The 18,863-nt window shown below is 46.4% G+C and overlaps 1 protein-coding gene across 3 annotated transcripts in view; it reads left to right on the top strand.

Moving 5' to 3' along the window:
• LOC147439958 (uncharacterized) overlaps nucleotides 1-18,863 on the top strand; it is a 99,221-nt gene that overhangs the window by 35,174 nt on the left and 45,184 nt on the right. The window contains exon 2 of one of the 3 annotated variants that reach the window (XR_015184670.1): nucleotides 12,360-12,550. The exons of 1 other annotated variant lie outside the window; for it this stretch is intronic. The gene's annotated coding sequence lies outside the window, so the exon portion shown is untranslated. Of the gene's footprint in view, nucleotides 1-8,448; nucleotides 9,122-12,359; nucleotides 12,551-18,863 lie in introns of those variants that run through there. One more of the 3 variants, XR_015184669.1, reaches the window with a different exon arrangement.

Genomic DNA, 18,863 nt, shown 5'->3' on the forward strand with positions numbered 1-18,863 from the left:
GAATGGAAGAAGGTTCAAGGTCACTTACGCACCTGTTGGTACAGTGCCCTGAACTGGACAATCTCAGAAGCTCAATACGACCCTGTTTGGAACATGCTAGACGGCTGTTAAACAATCCTAGCGGTGAAGATACCGAAGTGTTACTCCTGGGAGGGGAGATTAGCGGAAAGCGATTGCCAGGTTGGGTTGTCCCTCGTGGGGCCCATAATGGTCGTCGTGGACCGCAACTGAGGAGTGCCTATGCGGATAACATTGCAACATTCCTCTGCGGGGCCGTACCGCGATACTACAATGCTCTGGCCCATGAGGGTGTTTGAAGCTCGTAGGGCTTGTAGTTATTGCGTACGGTGCGGTCTCGCCTAACATGGTCATGGGGCTTTCCGAGCGGGCCTTGGTGACCATGGTTGGCCGGATCGGGATGCCTCCTTTGAGCCGACGCCCACTTTGGGTATGGCAGTCCTACCGGACATCCGCTGGACGGGGGCCTTTTTCTACCAGGCGAAAATCCTGGAGTACCTGGGCAGGATTCAACACGGTATGTGAGTTACAAGGGTCCGTCCCTCTCTCTCAGCCTTGGTCCTTAAATGCATCACTGAATTCGTTTGGTGATTTCCCGACGTTACCCTCGGGTGGCGTGACTAACAAGGGAACATGGACTGACTAACATGGCATGAAAAGACTTTTTACTCCCCCGAGGGGGAAACCTGCTTCCATTCCCCGTTGACATGCCACGATACGGCATGGAGGCGCTTTTCCCCTTGTCGGCAAGTCCGCAAGATAACGTGTCTTTGACTCGTTTGCGTGCACGCGAAGCAAAAGCAGTTCCTTGCTGGCTTGCCGGCTCTAGCCCCAAAAAGTAAAAAAAGTAAAAAAGACTCACATGAAACACATTGTGAATCTTCCAACTGTCAGGCAATTTCAGCCTATATGCAACATCATTGATTATGTCGCACTCTTGAAAAGGCCCATAGTAACGCATGCTGAGCTTTGGATACAGTCTTTCCTTGCCCTTCATCTTCTTTAACCTTGCCTTTTCAAAGCGCAAAAGCACCCAATCACCAAGTGAATATACCACTTCACGACGGTGACGATCAGCTGCTTTCTTTTGCTTTGCCTGAGTCTTTTCTAAGGCCACTTTGACCTTCTTGTACATTTCATCCATGTCCTGGACATACTTATATGCTTCAAATATCTTGTCCTTTGTATGCAGTATGGGAGGAACTTTCTTGCCACCTTCAACTATCTCAAAAGGTGCCTTGCCAGTTGATGAATGCACTATATTATTGTATGCATACTCCACCAATGGCAAATACTGCTCCCACTTTCCTTTATGCTCTGACACATAACACTTCAGCAGATCTAGGACAATAGAATTTGCCTCTTCTGACTGTCCATCTGTTTGAGGATGAAATGACGAAGAGAATTTGAGCGTTGTGCCCATATTCTCAAACAAGCCTCTCCAGAACAAACTTGTCATGCGTGGATCACGGTCGCTAACAATCGACTGTGGCATGCCATGATACTTGAAAATATTGCTCATAAACAAGCGTGCCATTTGATCTGGTTTTATCTTCTTCCTGACAGGAATGAAATGAGCCTGCTTGCTGAATCTGCAAATGATGGTCCAAATACCATCATTTCCTGTTTGCGTTCTCGGAAGATCAAAGATAAAATCCATAGCAAATGGTTTATCTGGAATAGGTAGTGGTTGCAATAACCCTGGTGCCTTTTGCCTGTCAAACTTGACCTTCTGGCAAATTAGGCATTCTCGCACAAAGGCATCCACATCTCTTCTCAATGTAGGCCAATAGAAGAATGTCTCAACCGCTTTAACTGTAGCATCGATACCACGATGCCCTGCATACGGTGGGACATGACTCTCTTCCATAACTTTGCGTCGCAATGGCTTTGTGACACAATCTGCCATGCATCATCATGAACCCATCTTTGAGAAGATAGTGTTCATGACGTTGTCCATGCATTAGCTGCTAGAAGACCCTTGCAAAATCTTCATCATTTTCATACCGTTCCCTCATATCGTCAAGTGCATGATGATAAGGAATCGACACAGCTGAAATTTGTGGCTTCCTGGACAAGGCATCAGCCACAACGTTCTTCTTGCCTTCCACATGCACAATCTGAAAATGGAACATGGACAAAATATTTGCCCATCGCATATGCTTTTCAGATAACTTTGTCTGTGTCAAGAAGTATCGCAAGGTCCGATGGTCCGTTTGGACAACGAAATCTGCACCTAGCAGGTAGTGTTTCCAACTTAAGAGCGCATGAATCACAGCCAGTAACTCTTTCTCATAGACCTGCATTGTCATCTCTGGCCCTTGCAAAATTCTGCTCTCATAGGCTACTACCCTGCCATCTTGCATTAGCACTGCACCAATGCTACTACCGCAGGCGTCACACTGGACCACAAATGACTTCCTAAGATCTGGCAACACAATGACTGGATCTGAAGTCATCTTTTCCTTCAAGAGATTAAAAGCTGAAATCTCTTTCTGTGTCCATCTAAAGGTGACTGCCTTCTTTTGAAGAGCATGTAAAGGTGAAGCAATCTCAACGAAATTTCAGATAAACCTTCTGTAATAGGAGCATAGTCCCAAGAAACTTTGGACATCGTGCACCGTCTTCAAATCTGGCCATGACTTGATCGCTTCAACTTTTGCAGGATCCATTCTGACACCATCCTTTGAGACAATGTGTCCCAGAAAGTGGATGTCTTCCAGAAAAAATTCACTTTTCTTTGCATTGATGAGCAACCTATGACTGCGTAGCTCTTCGAACACAATGGCCAAGTGATGCCTATGCTCCTCTTCATTCTTTGAGTAGACTATCATGTCATCAAAGAATGTACCAACAAACTGCTGGTGTGGACGGAAAATTCTGTCCATCATCCTATTGAACGTAGCAGGAGCATTTGTGAGACCAAAGGGCATCACTAAAAATTCGTAAAGGCCAAACGTCGTTCTAAAAGCAGTCTTGTGCACATCCTCTGATCTAATGCGGATCTGATGGTACCCACTCTTTAGATCTATCCTGCTAAACATAGCTGCTCCTTCTAATTTGTCCATAATATCATCAATTCTAGGTATAGGGAACCTATTCTTGATGGTATTCTTGTTCAGTGCACGGTAGTCGATGCACATACGCCATGAGCCATCCTTTTTCTGCACCAACAACACTGGAGAACAGAATGGAGATGAACTGGGCTGAATCAGCCCCTTTTCTAACAGCTCTTGTACTTGGCCCATTATCTCTTTCTGCTGAGCCGCACTAACCCTGTACGGAGGCTTATTTGGTGGGCTACTGCCTGGCACCAAATCTATCGCATGGTCCTCGAGTCTCTCTGGCGGTAATTGAGACGGTAATGAATCAGAAAAACAGTCCCTATACTGTTGTAAAAACATTGACCTTTCTTTATCTAGCATAGATAAATTTGATTCATCACAATCTGACACTTCACGTGCAAAAACCAAGTACGCAGAAAGATGCTCTTTCATTACAGAAGTAATAGCATAAGCTGATACAGTGGGAATAGACTCCCCTTTAAGCTTTACATCCAGAATGTGAGTCTTTCCCTTGCTCTGTACAATGATCTTTTTGTTGTAGGCATCCATGATTCCCTGTACACGAAACAACCAAGGAATACCTAACAACACATCACATCCGTCCAGTGGCATGATGTAAAATTCTTCAGCATCTACATAGGACTGGATATGTAGGCGCAACTTTCCAATGATGAAATGCCATATTTGGCTGCTGATTTGTAATTCCAGCCATACCAAAATTTGCCGGTGGCATCCCAAATTGGCCCTGAGTGCTTTGAAACCCTGGTAGCATGCCCGTGACACCATACATGGTGTTAGGTATCATCGTTTGAGCACCCCCGAACACTGTTCCTGGCGTGTAAAACTGATTTCCAGGTGCATGACCAGCCATGCTCTGGAATACCGATCCACCTCCAAAATAGCCAGGATGTACTGAAGGTGGTGGGAAGACCTATTGCATAGCCTGTAGGTTGCTTCCCTGCCCATTAGAACCAGCTATAGGCTGTTGAAAAGTGGCTGGCTAAACTGGTACGGCTTGAAAGATTGGCATCTCAGCCACTTGTTCTTGCACCTTAGGCACAGGTTGTGGAGACTGCATGTTCTCCGTCAAGTGTACAGGTGTTTCCATTGACTGTGCATTATGAATCACCTGTGCTCGAGCCTTAACAGGCTTTTTGAATATGATCCAGTGACCCAACCTGCTGAGACGGAACAGGAGGTTGCAGAAAAGCTAAAAACCTCGAGTTCTGCATTACTTGTGTGAACATAGCCACAGCAGTAGCCAACTGGGTCCTGAATATATCATCATCCGTCTGTGGTGGTCTTGAGGACTCACCCAATTCATGTGTCTGTTGACCCTGTGAAGAGGAAACCTCTTCAGTCACATCATCTGGTCTGTCAGCCATAATTGCAATTTCGTGTGTTTGGTCTATGATCCCCTGTGTCTTCAAGCCCAAACTGACCAAAGCTCACTTCTATGGGAAAAAGTGATTTAGTCCCGGGGATGGAACCATGAAACCGGCCTGTACTTTCATAAAGGGCGGTAGACTTTAAACTTAAACCTTATTTGCTTTCACCCATTTAATTTGTCGCCCACTTTACCTGTACTTTCAAGACACAACAAAGGGGAAAGGGATACAGGCTGCTAGATTGCACCTGTATGAGTAGACCGGCACCAGATTGGCCCTTAACGTAGACGCCCCTTTCGGTATTTCTTTATTGTTCAAAAGAGGGAATAAACGCTGTGGTTCCTTACAAGCTGCCCCGCACAAACTTGGCTGAATTTCAACTGTTCCGGCCCGATTTCAGCAGCATAACTGTACTAGGACCCTTCACAGTCAGTATTCCCACGCATTGAATGACTTTCCCGACGCATACGGGCACTTTGCAAGACCTGGCGAGAATCTGCAGCACACTGAATTCTCTGTTTTCAGCCCCGAAAATGCACTAGATCACCTGTACAGCGGTCCCCTCGCGTCCCCGAACCTCTTGGGGGTATTAGGGATCGTTTAGGGCCAAAACCCTAAACCTGCAAAAATACACAGCAGGCTGTAATTTACTGTTTTGGGCTCCGTTTCGCATGCCGGTCGCATCCGTAGCAAGTCCTCGAGCTCTTGCACCTGTAGGGCTACTTGCCCTTTGAATCGGATGAGGTTTCGGGCGTGAAACCTCCCCGAATTCACCTGTACCTACGGGGGGATTAGCCGCTAGCTAATCCAGTACCTGTGCAAGAGGCTCTTGCCTCGGCAATCGCGCATGAACCCACACAACTGTACATTGGTCAATTGAAAAGCCCACTAGAGGGGCATAACATACTGCCATAGGGGAGAGAGAGGGCAATGCGTAGCGTGCAGGGCATCACTCTTGGCACCGCACTGTGCATAAGAGGGAAAGCAAGCACTCCATAGCTCTTAACCTGTGACAAAAACTGAAAATGAGCCTCTCCCAGCTTAAAAATCAGCGCCCATTTTTCTACATGAGGAAAGTGCACCAGAATGTGCCACTTGGCGCATTTACAAGCATTTTTCCGTTTTGGGGTTGCCGCCTAAAAATCTCCCAACCGGTTGCCCAGTTGACTTTACGACAGAGTAAGAAAATGTTCCCCTTGCCATTCCGGAGGTAATGACGCAAACACATTTTCAGGTCCCAAAATAGCAGTTCCCTAATTTTTAGGAGATGCTGCCATTGTATCTTTCTAGGTCATCCGACCCTCTTTGTACACTGCGGCCACATCCAGAACTGAAATGTAGCCTATGTAGCAAAGGATTCCACTTTGGCTAGTCAATGACCCCACTTTGGCTAACCATTGTCCTTGTCCAACCTTAGTGCTCTCTTGCCCTCAGGCCTGGACTCCCTCTGGACAGTTCCACAGTAGCTATGCAATGCAAGGCAGTTAGATTTCCCGAGGGGTGTTTCCAAAAAGTGAAAGTAAATAAATAATAAGAAAGAAATCAACAAAAAGGATAGATAGTAGTCACACGCTGGTGACAAATGCTCTGCTATCTTTGCCGTGGCCAGGGAGCTATAAAAGCATCACACGCCCTCTCCTTGAGGGAAGGCCAATTTTCGCAAGGAGGAGATGCTGCTGCAGATTTCAGCCGCAAAGAAGACGTTGCCGATGATGCCCATGGTTGCACGAGATGTCGCCAGGACCCGATGCGCGAGTTCCCTCGCAAAGAAGTGCCTACGGAGCGTGTTTCCATCGCGACAAGCTACTGTTTTTCTTTGTTTTCAGCCCATAAACGTCGTAGACGGGGCGATTTACGAGAAGGAACTCGAGATCACACCTCTTTTGTGTGTAGGATTGGAAGAGAGGATTTTCTTTGTAGAGATCTCTTCCGGGGAATTGCTTTTCGAGAACCGAGTTGTGCTTCGAGCGTCGAGACTTTGAAGGTATTTCATGTTATGATCTCTAAGTATTTGTTTGTAGGTGTACTTCCTCTTAGTGAGGGAGTAGGAGCAGAGGAAGGCATGAGTCTTTGTAGGAGAAAAGCTCTCTAAAAAATTAGATCCAGATCAGCCCAAGGGTTTCGTACCGGAGTTTGGGAAGTAGATCCACAGATCGGAGAGGGGTAGTCTCTCAAGTTGTGATCTGGAAGTGGGGATTCCCAAGTAAGGACTTCGTGTTCGGGAAAGCAGAGTTGTTTTGCTGAAGAGGACTCTGGAAATAGAGTTGGAAAAGAGAGTTGCAGGGATGTCATGCCCCGAGTCTGGAAGGTGAGATCCAAAGGCGAGAACCTTGATTCTCAAGGATTTGGAATAAGGAACGAAAGTTCCTTGGAATAGGGTTTTTTCCTAGGAAGGCTTCTGGGAACCATCAAGTCGTATTCTAGAACGAACGTGGTAATACGTTCGGTTCAAGTGTTTGTATAGACTTCTTCTCAGTAATAAAGATACTATTTAGGGGGGGGGGGGGGGGGGGGGGCAACCCAGCTTCTGGTCCTAGTACTGTGTCGATCTTCTCACTCACTCTCTCTCTATTTATTTCTCTCTATATCCTCTGGTTTCAGTATTAAGTGATAAATTCTATTTATCCGAGTATATTCTATATTGCTATGCGCTTCTGTTTGTGACAAGATTTCAAGTTGTTTCGCGCAATGGTGCAAGGTATTGTTTAAGCCGTTTGTCTTGTTGATGTTCATAAAAATTTCATTTGCCTACACATTATTCACTCTCTTTACATGACATTAAAGGACCCATGGAGATGCATTGGTATGACTTCATTAAAATCAAGATGCAAAAATAGCATGCGTATGTAGACTAGTAGTTGTGGGCGTAGGCATCAGAAATGTTTAGGGTTTCTTAGGTTTTAGATGAACGTTTCATCCTTCTGCTACAAAACAAGGATCTTTTGTAAGTTTTGTACAAAAATACAAGAGTACAACTTAAACTTTGTGGTTGTATGATCATTGATAGGCCTACTTCGTGTTAGCTAGCCAGTGACACATCACAAGTTGAGAGTCACATCTCAAATGAGAGTAACTTTAATGGAGTCCTAATGATCACCAATAGAAAGATAGTACCATTGTAGTAGACACTATCAATGCATACTACATAGATAGAGTATGGGATTGTGCATGTGGTTGAACTTCTACTTTTCCTCTCAAGGCACCACGGACAGTTTGGGACAAATTGGCAAATTGGATAAACCACCCAACTCAACCATTTAGCATAGGGAACTCGGTCCATTTTGGGTAACTGAATTTTGGGAAAATTGACAAATTAAGAAATTGGAAAAGTGAGGGAAAAGGGGGAAATTGTGAGTCCTGGTAAAGTGCTCAATTGGACAAATTAGGGATTTATCGATTTGTGGGGCAAATTGGAGATTAGAAAAACAAGTTGGAAAATCAATACAAGCTAGAAAAGACTAGAAACATGGAAAAGGACAACACTAGGTTTGTGATGATCATAAATGTGGGGATAGAGGATCTTCTATTAAGTGGTTGGTGCTTCAAATGGAAGTATTATTGTCTTTGATTTAGTTGCAGAGAGAATGCAATCAATCCTCAAGGTTGGGATTCATTTATGAAGAGTGGATTTGGGGTGAAGCTCAATAGTTTTGTTTGGTACCTTTAAAAGGTGAATGTGTCGTCTCACTAAGGTGTATATTTATATTGGTTGTCATTGTGAAATCACATATGGTGTGAGAAAAGCACTAGACTTCCCTTTGAATTCGAAGAAAGGGTGCTTGATAACATACTCTAAGGTTGTAGTCGGTTCATACATCTTTTAACTTCCCTTCATTTGGGATCGACTTGTTTGCTTTGAAGTTTTCTTTTAAACAAGGTGATTAATTGAAGGGGATTATTTTTTATGAGATTGCGAAGGGGGTTGAGTACGAAGGGTGTAAAAGTGTGTGTAACAGGACATGTGTGTTTGCATGCAGGGTCCAGGTAAAATCAATCCATCATGATATGTTCGTTTCCTCTCCAAGAGCCTTTTGTGTGAACATTTCAACAGGTGTGAACAAGCCGCAGTTATGAACTTGACACAATTTAACCGGCCACCTTGAAGTTTTCAATACGTCGACCATGGGCTTTGTTCAACATTTCTTAGAAGACTGTCAACTTGACCTAGTTCTTTTTTATGGACCAATTTGAAGATTTTAACAAGTCAAGTGTGGTCTATATTCAAGTTTTTATTGGGAGGTCTTCAACCATACACATCTCATATTTTCGATAATATCATTTATGATGTTTGGAGAAGCTTGTGCTCAGAGGCAAAGTCATGGATGTTAAGGTCAATCGTCACAACGGAATGGTTCAAGAAGGAGCTTGCTAACTAGGGCTCCTCGTCTTTTTAGATCATCCACACTTGAAGTTAGTATTGGTACCACAAGTAAATCTTACTCTCTAGTGGAGCTAAGATATTGTACTCTGATGAGAGAGATTTTCATAACAAACTTAGTTTGTATAGGGTATACCATATGAATTAGATCATAATAGTGTTTACGTTGATTTCATCTTTGTATTAGAAGTGTTTTGTGCAGACAAGGTACATATGGTGTATTTAAGCATCTTACTAAGAAACACTATTATTAAAGGTTAATTTGGACAATATTTTTGCTAGCCTTCACTCAACCCTTTTTAATATCTAGCTAGTACTGACCACAGAAATTTCTACATGTTGGGCTCGTCGGTGATTAGGAAGAAATGTTAAGCTTGCTAAAATCTAAGGGTCTATTTTCACTATTACTGAAGGTTGATATGGTCCATATGTTTGTTTACCTTCATTTGATCCTTTGTTATCTCTAGCTAGTATTGGCCACGTCAATTTCTACAAGTTAGGCTCTTCTATGTTTAGAAAGACATATAAAGATTTTTAAAATCTAAGGTTCTCTTTGCACAATAGTTGTCCGATTGGATGTTTCGCTATTTACACACAATATTCTTTTTGTTTGGCTTGGCAAGTTTTTAGAGCTCTATCTGTTTTAAAAAAATTAGATCCTCTTTTTGCATTACTCTTTACGTTTACATTTGGAACGAATCATTATCCTTAGCATGTCAATTTGGGACTTCCAAGCTTATGGAAAAAAAGGTACTATTTTATCTAAATTTTCCAATATAAGTTGTAGGGAACATATAGTTTGTGCCACTAAGGGAGTTGGGGTCCTCATGAGTCATGCAAGGTTAAGGGCGTGCATATGGAAAGTTTTTTGCAAGAAGAGTTTTTTAAATCTGTGATATGGTCCGAATACTGCTGTTTCACTGTTTATTTCAGTTGCCTATCGTTTATTTGAAGGTTGTGCCGAACCCAATTATGCTCGTTTTAACATCTTTATAGTAGATGATGCCATGGGATTGATTGAGTAATTTGTGCTCTTTCTCAATTGTCACGTGACACATCCAACCCTATGTGTCCGTGGACAAGCTACAGCATGACCAAGGTTCAGTTCAGTCAAGTCACTCTAGAATAGGAAGTGATCTGGCACTCTTGTGAGTCTGTTAGATGCATGTCCAGACACTTAGATTAGATGCATATCCTCCGGTTGCACACATCATGATCATCAGCTACAGTCAGAACCCATCAGTAGCATTTTTACAGTGCATAGACCTATTTTCCCTATTTTTGACATTTTTCACTTACTATTTTTAAGTGACTTTTGTTGGAAAGTAGGTAGGGCAATTTTGCTAAGATAATATATAAGCAAACCAGAGTTAGCACTTTCTGGCAGAAGAGGGAGCAGGAGCACTCGCTCAACAGGCAACTTCTCAGCAGAACCCGCAAGATCCCTAGCGTTTTTGCATCAGTAGACCAGCCCTAGCGGTTTTATTTAGCAAATCAGCCTGGCGTCATCACGACACAGCAGATCAGCCTAGTGTTTTGCATTTGCAGAACAACCGGCTGCAGCAGGACCAATTTCAGACCTAGCGTTTTTGGGACAGCAGAGCACCTAGCGTTTTGCAGTTCCTCCGTGACGGAATCAGCAGAAGCATCAGGGTTTTCAGTTTTCAGCCTTTAGCACTCGTAGAAGAACCCCCGAACCTCGCAGATCTCACCTTCCCGCAGCAGATCCTCGCCGCACGGTCAGATTCTGCAAGGCTTACAGATTCAGCCCGGAAAACGCAGATTTCAGCATCTGCGTTTTCAGCGCGTCGTCGCATCGTCGCCATCGACATCGTCACCGACATAGAGTCAGAATTCAGCCGAGAAAGATTTGCAGATTTCAGCCCTTAGCATTTTCAGATTTCAGCCCGTCTTGTCGTCGTCCTCATCGTCGTCGACATCGTCGGTAAGTCCAAGCATTGTAGAGATTTGTGCAATCATAAGTAGACCGCTCTCGCCATAGAGAGTGGGGCCTTCGGAGGAGGGTTTGACAACATTCTGGTGTCGTATTCTCTTCTCTCTCTATCTCTCAGTCTCAGCACCTTCATTCACAGTGTTCACCACTTTGTTTGTGTCCATTGCACTCTCTCACTAAAGAAACGGAAGGCTCTCTCTTCCGTAAGTAAAAGGAACCCTTGAGCACAGTTTGGAGCACTCATCTTGAGCAAAGTTCAACATTCATTCCGTTGCACCTAACATCAATGGTTCTGTTTTGTAGTAATTTCAGAAATTTGTACATCTTTTCAAACTTCTCTAGACAACATTTATGTGTACTCCGTGGTTTAATATTGAACCTCTCAAATGCTTTACTGATTGGTTGCTTTATGAGATTTTTTGAGTTATTTTGGCTAATTTCTGGCTTGAGATGCCCGGCTGGTATGCAGTTAAGAAGCTTTCTATTTTAGAATTGTTTTAGGTGAAATTATTCACTCTGGAAACTAAATTTAGTCTGCCCTTTTTAGAGTTGTGACATACTCTACCCTAGGATAGGTTGAAATTCTGGATCACATACTCCCTTAGGGGTTATAATGGGGATGTTTTACCTATTTACTGACAAACCTTTCTAACTAGTGCTGCATACTTCAGTAGCGGCTATTTGAGAACCTGGCTCATGTTGGGTATATAACCAGGAATGATTAAACTCTAACATAGATAGCTTATAAACTTTGGATTCCTAAAACTATTCAGTTATATTGCACTCTATGGGTTGCACTGATTTTTATAAGGTGTACTCTATGGGTTGCACTGATCTTTTTAAGGTGTACTCTATGGGTTGCATTGATGTTTATGAGCTGGATATGGTCTAAAATTAGGGAAATGTAGCCGGTTTCTATTGGCTTTTGGAGAATTTTTGTTCTATTAGAGCTGTTGTACTATTATTGGAAGGTTTTAGACTGGTTTCTCTCGATGGAGCACATATTGGGAAAATTTTGCTGGTTTCTATTACTAATGGCTATTGGGATCTTTTTTACTGCTATATTTCAAGCTTGGGAAATCTATTGGTTGGTCATACGAAAGAAATTCAGTAAGTGCTATAGTAAATAATAGTTGAGACTGTCAGTTCAAGATATGTCTTTGGCTTGTACCGATCACTCATTTAATAGTTAAAGTTATGACTTTGGCTTGTACCTATCACTCATTTAATAGGCACTGTAGCTTTACTTGTATTCTTGTCTCATACAAACAACCGATTGACTAAGGTATTGGTTGGTTAATGATCCTGCTTGGGGTACATGTGTAAAACCTTGGATTTAATTCTTGTTTACAAAAAACATTGAAAACTTCAATTGTTTTGGCAAAGAGGTTTCATGTCTTGACTTTTTAAAAAAAAAAGGTAAACTCTTGGATCAGAAGGGGTGATGGCCGTCTGATCACAACTTAAACCCTTAATTTTGGATAACAAGTGATAGGGTTCGTTGACACCTGTAAAACGTATTCAAGGCTAACGAATCTATTGTCTTGTTTATATAGATGCAGGTGAGAATTCTATCTTTACTTGGGATCTTTTTGACTTAGCTGCTGTCTGGCACTGAAGAACCTGGCTTCCTCCACTTTAGATCCATATTTTTTTGTCTATCTCATGTATAAATGCACTGGAATGATACATCATTGTCACTTGATGTATAAAAATGAAGCTAAGACTGAGTCATTTTTGAGTTAATCTCCGTCTTTTGTCTGAAGTTAGGTGTCTTTTGAACTTTTATGTTCTTTTGTATATAAGTTTAATACATCAACACACACGTCCTTAATACAAGGTTCTCCCAGGTTGGGGGACCAGAACGTTGGCTTTGGAATTTTTTTGTCTATTAGGCTTTGATTGACCCACTGTCTATAATTCCTTGTTAGGTTGACAGGTGTTAGGTGGTCTTTCCTTGTCTATAGATCGGATTCTTGCTCTCAGTTGTAGTCTTTGACTCTGCTGGTTTTAGGTTGCAGGTTAATCCAAAATTACTTATCCTTGTGTAATAATTTCGATTCTTACGATTTCAAGAACATTTCACATGTAAAAGGACTACTCTTGGATAGACGGTTAGGTTGAGGACTATTCTTAGAAATTGGTAAAAGCATGGAAAACTTCTACGATTGACTATGAACAACATCCGTACTTTTTCTATTGGCCGACAAAGCCTTAAAATTCCGACTGAAGTACAATCTTCTTTGTCGACATTGTCACCTATAGCTCTGATGAGACTCATGGATGTTTTGATATGATACATATCTTTAGCTTCAGACTTGACTATTCTACTCTCATCAACTTGATGAGGCAATAGGCCCATACTCAATGGGCAATAGGCCTGTACTCAATGGGCAGTAGGCCTTAACATTGAGTATGGTGCGTGGGTATGGGTGGGTGCTCGCGCACACTCACATGTCACTTTCATCTGTGGCTCATTAGTGGCCTATCTTAATACTTTTTTTTTCCGAGAAAAAGATCCTTCTATTAGTTAATGAAAGCTGCCCGTAGGGCTACAACCACCTCTGCAAGAGAGGGCTACAACAAACATGATGGGGAGACTCTCCCAATGAAAGAACAACATATATACAATGAGGCTAAATCAAGGGATGGGAGGAGGGAAGAGCTACACAGGTGGTCGGTAGTGCCATCTGAGCACACCCTGGACAATGGTATAGAAAGGCCCAGGGCGCCAGAGTCAAAGGAAAGCCTCATGGCGCTCCCTCAAGTGGTCGGAGCTGCCCTGCAGTCCCTCAAGCTGTCCTTTGATAGTATGGATCAGCTCTAGCCAAAATTCATGAACAGTCTCTATTGGCGGCACAGAGCGGGCCTTAAAAATGCGGAAACAGCGGGCCCGCCAGATGAACCATAGTGTCAGGCCACTGATGAGCTCCCAACACTCCTCTCTCTCACTGCACCACTCCTGTGGAGTAAGCTCTGTAGCAGGCTGAAGAGTAGGACGCCCCCCCTGTATCACTATCATCCTCCTGGTGGAAGATAGCTCAAACTGAAGTGCCGGGCCCATGAGAGTGGACCAAGCCGCTGCCCCCCAAGTGTACTATCTAGCCGTGGAGAGAGTAGGCATCAGCCGAAGAACTCGTAGCCACAACTCGTAGCCACACCTGCTGGGCCGAGGGACAGTCCCAAAGACAATGACGCTGACTCTCCACCAACTGGTCACAGGCTGCACATGTGGTCGAGAGACCACTATGCACAAGCTAGATCCCTACTGCTGGAGCTCTGTGTGCAACCAACCACTGAAACAAAGTGACGTGCCTCGGCTGTCTGGAGTCCCACAGCCTCTGCCAAAAGGTTGCCAAGAGCTCGACCGTGAGGCCCTCCTCTTGCCAATGACGTGCTGCAGCGGGGCGGGCCTCTCCGTGTGTTGCAAGTATATGACGTCCAAGCCAAACAGTGTACTGAAAGAAGGGGACTCCTGGGTGGTCTGCAGAAGAGAAGGGGTCCCTCCATAGCCACTCACCAGGATCCCACTGTACTCGTGCCAGTGGACAACACTCCCAAGCCCATAGCCTCCAGTGTCCAATCTCAAGAGCTGCCGGGTCAGGATCTATGACGTAAGTCCTCCCACAGATGCCCACAACTCGGATCCTTTGAAAACAGCACTCCGCTACCTGCGGAGCCTCTACTGTAACTCGCTGTAATCGTCCCCCACCCTGAAGCTCGAAGAACAGTCCCAGCCTCTGAGCAGGCCCTAACTGAAATGAGAACCTCCAGTCGTGTGAAGGCTCCCATCCACCGGGGTGCTATTGGCTCGAGAGACGTGAGCCACTCAACTGGAACTGACTCTGAGATGTCCTGACACATGCTCTGCACCCCTCTCATGCCCTGCAGTTGGAAACCCTACACCTCCTCTGACAAACCTGTGAACTCTAGCCAGTCACCTAGAGAGCGCACTGGACCTGCTGCCATGGGACCCCAGGAAACATGAGGCCGACTACCAACCAAGTGGCCTCTCTGAGTGCTAACCATGGGGTTCCAGACGAGGGTTTCCGTAGGCGCTCCTCCGTGCACATCGGCTGTCGCTGCTCCAGGCCACGCCATAAGAGCTCCCAAGAACGAAGCAAACTCATAGCGAAGCTGTCCTCCAGTCTCCTGGTCAAACCAACTCGGCGCATCTCTGTAAAGATCCATCTGGTCGAAGGTTGCCAAGGGCCTCCTGACTGAGGCACCCTGGCATGAAGCCTCTGCAACAAGAACTCTTTCCAGGGCTCCTCACCTGGAAAAGTCCTCTGACTATGAACTTCCCTAGAAGGGCTCTGCTCTGCTGTGCTGGATCGATGATCCCAAGCCCTCCCTGAGAACAAGGAAACGTGATGACTGACCAAGCCATCCTGGCTTGGGCCATCTGAGTGTCACGTCCTGACCAAAGGAAGTTCCTGATTAGCCTCTATACCTGGCTGATACAAGAACTCGAGAAGATCCAACAGGAAGTGATGTACTACATAGTCGCCAACAGCACCTGGTTGGCAACTACTACTCTACCAGCCAGCGAAAGTCGTGCTGAGCTCCAATGTAACAGCTTTCTCCTGATGGACAAGAGAAGAGGAGCAATGTGCTGCTCGGGAGACAAGTCCAAATCAACCTGACAACCCAAGTACCGAACTGCAGTCCCTGGGGGAATCCACCTGAAACCCTCTCCTGGCATCCAATCTGGCACAGGAGCACTACCAACCGAGAAAGCCACTGTCTTTCTCCAGTTGATCAGTGCGCCTGATGCACAACAGAAGGTCTCCAGAGCCTGCTCACATCTGTGAATATTGGCCTCCTGGGACCTGGCCATCTAAGTACAAGGTTGAGTCATCGGCAAACTCAGCGTCGAGTAGCTCCTCTCCCCGAATAGGGAGTGCTAAGCCCCGAAGACCAAGCTGTTGTGACACCAAAAAGCTGCTCATCGCCTCCGCATAGAACAGAAAGAGGAAGGGGGCAAGAGAACAACCCTGTCTGACCGAGCGTGTGAGCATGAAGCGCTCACCTCTCCCCCCTGCCAAAAGCACCTGATGTGAGCCTGTCTGTACAAAGCTGACACCCCTCTGATCCAAGCATCTGAGAAGCCCATCCTGCGGAGAGTGCCCTCTAGAAAGTCCCAGTCAACTCGGTCGTATGCCTTCTCAAAATCGAGAAGAAGAATCACAAGGTCCTCACCACGGAGCCCTGCCAGGGAAGAAGCCTCCCAGAAAGTAAAGATGTTGTCAAGGATACTGCGTTCCTTGACAAAACCTGTGTGAGTCCCATGTATAAGGCTCTCTAAAAGTGGCTGAATCCTCAAACTCAGAGCCTTGGCAAGAATTTTGTAGGCCGAGTTGAGGATGGTGATGGGGCGCCACTGTCGAATCTCATCCAAGGAGCCACCCTCCTTGGGAATGAGGTAGATCAGGCCCTCACTCATGCTGTCAGGCATCAATCCTGTGTGCAAAATGTAGTGAAAAGCACTACAAAGATCTGGGCCAAGCAGGTCCCAATACTCCAAGAAAAAGCTGGGAGTCAACCCATCCTCACCTGCACAGCTACCACGAGGGAGGGCCCTAAGAGCCGTGTGCAGCTCCTCAAGCTGAAGTGGCATCTCTAGCCTCTGGCACATCTCCTCTGTCACAAGACATGGCACCTGTGCCCAAACCTGCTCCCTGCATGCATCTTGCCGCTCTGATTGAGGCTCAGCCGACAGTAACTCACGGTAACAGTCAGTAGCAACTGCACGCATATCCTCGGGCTCACAAGCAACTGACCCATCGGGCCTCCTCAACTGAATGACCTTGGCATGCGAGTGCTGAGGTCCCACTGTCTCAAAGAAAGCACCAGTCACTCTGTCACCCTCCTGAGTCCACTGAGATGCCTGTTGGTGAAAGGCAAACTCATGACGCCTCTCCTTTGTGCTAGTAAGCTCTTGTCGAGCCTGTTGTAACTGCTCCTCCAACCATGGACTGTCTGGATGCTGGTCTTGCATCCTCTGTAGTGAAGCAATGCCTCGTCTGAGACGTTGCTCCGCCTCTCTCGCTGTAGCTCGGCGAGCCAGAGACTCCTGAAGAAAAAAGTGGCTAAGCTGAGCTAGGCCTGAGGCCACTCTGTCTGCCGGTGAAACCTGGCTGTCCATGCCCTCTGTCCAGAGAGCCTCTACCCTCTCTCTGAGTGCCGAGTCCAACAAGACCCTCTCTGGGATGCGAATCATCGTGCTCCCACTCCTCTGCCTGTATGTCACCATGAGGATCACTGGTGCATGGTCCGAGAAGGAAGTCCTTGCCAGGATGCCCATTGATCCCCCCAAGTCACTGAAGTGGTCACTAGTGTAGAAGCGATCTATCCGCGATAGATTCACTCCTCCCACTCTGCGGTCCGATCTAGAGAAGGCAAGACTGTCTGGGGCCACACAAAACCAGAGTGCTGCCATGTATCCGAGACCCTCAAAGTCATACAAAACCTCTCCCAAGTTGCCAACTCGACTCCATGCACAGTAGCATGGCTGCCACCAATCCTGTCAGAAGGGTCCTCCAACATGTTGAAGTCCTCTCCTATACACCAATGATTGGCCTGCGGCAAAGACTCAACAATCTGTGACCAAAACTCTGCACGAGCACTCGCCACATTGGGCGCACAGATGTTCAGGAAGCCCACAAGGCCACCTTGAACCTGCATAGTAATCCACTGAGCCCTGCCTGGCATAATAACCCTCTGCCCACAATGGCCTGCTGCAATGAGTCCGCAATAGTCATACATACCCCACTCTGGATGCCTCCAGGTCCAAAAGCAGCTGACCAAAAGGTATCATAATGTCCGCACAAAATCTGACCACATCGCCGATGCGGCTCTCACACAGATGGTGCTCCTGAAGCATAAGGAGATCAATCTCTCCTCCCACAAGGCAACGTTGAAGCTCTTGACCCAATTGGCCCCGCTGTCGCTGAAACGAGGGCCCACCTAGTCCCTGCACGTTCCATGAGACGATCCTCATGGGGAGCGAGAGAGAACAGATGCTGCCGCAGCAGCAAAATGGGCTATCTTCGAGGCAGGCTTGGATGGAGAGTAATCCGCATCCGAGCGTCCTCTAGATAGGCGTGACTGCAGTGAGTGCCTAGCCCAAGCCCAAGCAGAGCGAGCCGTGCGTAACGCAACCTCCTCTGTCCAGGAGTCCTCATGAATGTATACATAGCAAGGCAAACACTGCGTATCAGCAAAGAAGTACACCACAATGTGCCTACATCGTGCCGAGTCTGGGGGTGTCACCGCAAACTTGGCCAATGGACACAAAGTCTGCAGCATATCTGTAACTCCAAGTTCTCCCATGTGGTGAGAGAACTCTAAGACCTGTGTATGCAACCATCCGACCACTGAATCAAGGGACCACTCTGTCTCGGCCCTACCACAGAGGGGGAATGAGAAACCAACTGCTGAGTCCAAGGCCTCTGTCCCCCTAGCGGCGAGGAACAAAACATGGACCCTGAAACAGGCTGCCTCATGGTCTGTTGCGGAATTACCAAGAAAACGAGTGAACCCGTAGTCGAAGAAGTCCCAGCGGCGTCGGACGTCAATGCGCGTCAGCCCACGAGGGATAGCTTCAAGGGAGGATGTCTGAATCTGTAGAGGGGGCTGCTAGAAGGGCTGACCCTCTCTCGCTAGGCGACTCGCGGCAAAGGCGCTGCCAAGAGATCTCCTAGCCGTCGGAGAGGGACCGGTCTCCTGAGCCGACTGAGGAACTGGAGCAGGAGGGGGGGGAGAAGGAGCTGGGGAGAGTGGAGGAGAAGAGGGGCGGGATGGGGCGACAGAAGTAGAGGGGCGAGGTGGAGAGGCGACGGGAGCCGAAGGCGGGGAGGATGAGGAAGAGGGGGGGAACTCGGGGGGGGGGGGGGGAGCGGCTGTCGAGGGAGAAGCGGAGGCGGGGGCTGGCGCAGGGATCTCCTCATGCTCAAGAGGACCAAAACGGTTCCCCGTGGGAACCCACTGCTGCTGAGTAGGCACCTGAGGGCCACTCTGAGTGCCAGGCTGACGCTGTGGCCCTTGGCGTCGGCGGC

This window comes from Adiantum capillus-veneris, chromosome 16 (assembly GCF_014529385.1).
Source record: "Adiantum capillus-veneris isolate H3 chromosome 16, ASM1452938v2, whole genome shotgun sequence".
NCBI lineage: Eukaryota > Viridiplantae > Streptophyta > Polypodiopsida > Polypodiales > Pteridaceae > Adiantum > Adiantum capillus-veneris.